The sequence below is a fragment of the Myotis myotis genome, unplaced genomic scaffold, assembly GCF_014108235.1.
Source record: "Myotis myotis isolate mMyoMyo1 unplaced genomic scaffold, mMyoMyo1.p scaffold_m19_p_2, whole genome shotgun sequence".
Classification (NCBI taxonomy): domain Eukaryota; kingdom Metazoa; phylum Chordata; class Mammalia; order Chiroptera; family Vespertilionidae; genus Myotis; species Myotis myotis.
Genome location: NW_023416324.1, coordinates 72,768,609 through 72,772,413, shown reverse-complemented (window position 1 = coordinate 72,772,413; position 3,805 = coordinate 72,768,609). Strand labels below are relative to the sequence as shown.

The 3,805-nt window shown below is 38.3% G+C and overlaps 1 pseudogene; it reads left to right on the top strand.

Moving 5' to 3' along the window:
• The first annotated feature begins 421 nt into the window (after nt 1–421).
• On the top strand, nt 422–1,142 carry LOC118675562 (annotated as a pseudogene).
• The last annotated feature ends 2,663 nt before the right edge of the window (nt 1,143–3,805 follow it).

The following is a 3,805-nucleotide window of genomic DNA, read 5'->3' as shown; positions in this document are numbered from 1 at the left end:
AGGTACCTTATTTAAAGTTTTATCTCTAACTAGTGATATAATCTTGCAAAAGTCTCACTAGGCATCATTGATGAGCTCATTTATAAAATGTGTCCCCATTAGTTATCCCCCTCCAAATCTAATTGCATTGCTATTTATTATGAAATGGTTTTTATATTTTTACTGTCTAAATATTTTGGAGGACAAAGTACTCTATCCAGGTATTTAAACACCTGGTGATTAAAACACCAAGCTGATGCATAAGATTTGTCTCCATGGCAGCAATTTAAAACAGAGGAAGCCTTTAGCACTGGTTCCTCCACAAAGGAGAGAAGCTACTTTATACAGGCCATTTTGTTACATGAACATTTTTAGGGCATTTGCATACAGCTGGCAAAGTTGGAGCCAAGGTAAGCTGAGAAAAAAGTTACAGCACAGATAACTGGCCTCTGAAATCTTAATGCAGAATCGGGATGCAGCCACAGAAGTCCTCACACAGTTAAAAGAGACCATAGATAATAACTCTGAGTTCGCCACTCCAGTGTCTTCAGTAGTGAACACGTCTCATTCATGGTCTCTGCAATTCATATGATGCGTCCATATTCTTCACTATTTGACTAGAGCAGTCTCAACAAAGAGATGCTCAAAAGCGCCAGTGGGTGCTAAGAGGTCTGGGCAAACTTATTCAATAGGAACCTTACACATATAAAGACCCCATTACAGAGTTTATTTAATGCTTATGTTAACTTCGACTTTGATGGGGTTCAGAAAAAGCTGAGGGAATGTGAATCTGTGCTTGCAAACGACTTCTTGGTGGCTTGTCTCTTCATATTTGAGATTTTTGTCACATCCACCAGTGTATCAGCATTAACATGTTGGCAGATAAGTTGAACATGATTTCAGAAGAAGCTGAAAGACAGATTGTAAATTTGATTAGAAATGCAAGACTGGATGTCAAGTTTGATTCCAAAATAGGCCATGTCATTGTTGATAACAATGCAGTTTCACCATATCAGCAAGTGATTGAAAGGACCAAAAGCCTTCCTTTTGGAAGCCAGATGTTGGCCATGGATATTGAGAAGGAGCTTAATCAGCATAGTAGATCAGAGGCTCCTAACTGGACAACTCCAGACTTTGGCTTCTGTATTGAGTTTATACACTGAGTGGCCAGATTATTATGACCACCTGACGTTTGTAGGCAAGTTAGCTATAATTTCTCGCTGAAGTTGCTAGAGAGCCAGACCATTATAAATAGGGAAGCAGGTTGTTTGCCACAACAGTAGAAGTGATTTTTTCTGAAGATATAGGTAAACAACGTGATTTAACAGCCTTTGAATGTGGGATATATATGCTTAGTATAAATCGCATTGTTTACCCATATCTTCAGAAAAAAATCACTTCTACTGTCTTGGTAAACAACCTGCTTCCCTATTTATAATGGTCTGGCCCTCTAGCAACTTCAGCGTGAAATTATAGCTAACTTGCCTACAAACGTCAGGTGGTCATAATAATCTGGCCACTCGGTGTATTTTGGAGAATTAATAAAATTGGCTGTATTATAAAAAAATAATAATAAGAAGAAGCTATAGCACATAGTCATTTTCTCCTCCAAAAATTTATCATTCAACAGAATGAAACAAAGTCTTAGTCACTAGCTTCCCAAGAAGTAGGGACATTTCAAACTTTTTGAGCTACCTCGTTTATATTGTAAAGTAGCATAAATATACTAATATTGGTACTGATAGTGTTTATATTTGCCACAAAAAAAGAAAAAGGGAAATTGTCCACCTATAACCCAGAATTTCTTCTTTGGTCCCATTGCTATTGTAGCCATTTCCTTTGATGCTCTCAGGCCCTTTATTGACCAATAGATATAAAAAATTTCCAACCTTTTAGGAATAAATTTAACTGGATAAAAATATACACTAGAATGGGGATGTTTTGGAATATTTTAGAAAATGATTGGAAGGTGGGAAAGGACTTTTTTTTTTTTTTTTTAATATATTTTATTGATTTTTTACAGAGAGGAAGGGAGAGAGATAGAGAGTTAGAAACATCGATGAGAGAGAAACACCGATCAGCTGCCTCCTGCACATCTCCTACTGGGGATATGCCCGCAACCCAGGTACATGCCCTTGACCGGAATCGAACCTGGGACCTTTCAGTCCGCAGGCCGACGCTCTATCCACTGAGCCAAACCGGTTTTGGCGGAAAGGACTTTTTTAAGCAATGAGCTTCCCTAGAGCCCTGGAAATCACAGCCAATTTTGTGTCCTGTCACATAGAATTCCTTCAGCAGACATGATATCAACCAAGCATAATTTTATGGATCACCATCAACTTTGAACATGAACCAATTATCTATAAGTCAGTTCATGGCTCACCAACTTTTCTTATGGTTCAAAACTGAACACCTAAATCTGAAATGATTTTCAAAACTGCCTAAGGCTGTAAAAGTGAGTCTGAGAAATATGTACCTAGCCCAGGTTACCCTATATAACAAGTCAGGAGCTTTCCTGGTTAGCAAAGGTTTAAAAGAAAGGGCATCAACACTTTCCTTCCATCCACCAAGCAATGATTTTTGAATGAAATCATGAGAGGACCTCTGCCAAGAGCAGAGCTGGAGATAATCTAACATATTGTAACTCTTTGACTCCATGTTTACATTTCCCCTCTCACTCCTGATATTACCCCAGAGTTATGAATTGAGTAATAGTGAAATGAGTTAGGACAATACTCAAAGACTAGTCCAAGTATAAAGGTAGACAGAGAATGGCAACTCAGAATCAGGTGAGTTGCTATGTCACTCCATTTAACCACTGAACCAGTTAATATGCCATGCAGCAAATATGCATGTGATCAAACACCCCTGGTGGTAAGTATATGTCGACTTTCGGTCATACCTCATTTCTCCAGAGGCCTATCCAAAGTTTGGTGGCCTCAGCAGCCAGGGTGAGGTGAGGAATTCACCAAGTCAGAGAAGCTAAGATCTGTGGGCATATTGCCCTTTACGCAACATTCAACTTGGCAGGAGTAGGAAGGCCAAGTCTGCACTCTTCTTTATGATTATAGGAGGAACTTCATGCTTCACCAGTCACATCCTTCCTTTTTTTATTTCTTACTATACTTTCAAGGCTTCATTGCAACAGGCCTAGCTATGACCTACCCCAGAAAGCAACTGAATGGATTTTAGCTTTTTGAGAAACAACCAAAAACTCTTGACTATATTTGAGAGATATTCTGGTCCTATACCCAAACATCTTTTACATGCCAATATCCATATACTGTGGTGCTTAACCAACATATGCATATATTTAAACTTCTGTCCCAACTAATAACCTTATCCTTGACACTGAAGCCATAGTATAACTACCTCTCTGTAAGCAACAACCACAAAGCATACCTGAAACCTATATTTAAAACCCTCAATCCTTGTTATCACATAAACAAATATATCCCCATCCATTCTCATGTGATACCAACTGGTTATAAAAGCTTTTCCCTCCAAAGGTTAGATATGACACAGATTAAATATTGACACATCATATTTCTATGACACATCATAAAACTGCAGAAGGAAACAGCCATTATGATTACAAATGTTTATTGAGCAAGTGTTAGGAACAAGAATTAGAAATACTTGAGAAGTTTCAAATCTAATCAGAAGAGGTAGGACATAAACATGGGGAAAAGAAAGAACCTGGAGGTAAACACTCATAGATAGCCAGAGTTATAGGGGTCCATAGTGGGTATTTCCCCAGCCCCATCTCTGAATTTCCTTTCTACAGTCGTAAGTTCAAAAATCTCACTTATGGTTTAAGATCCAG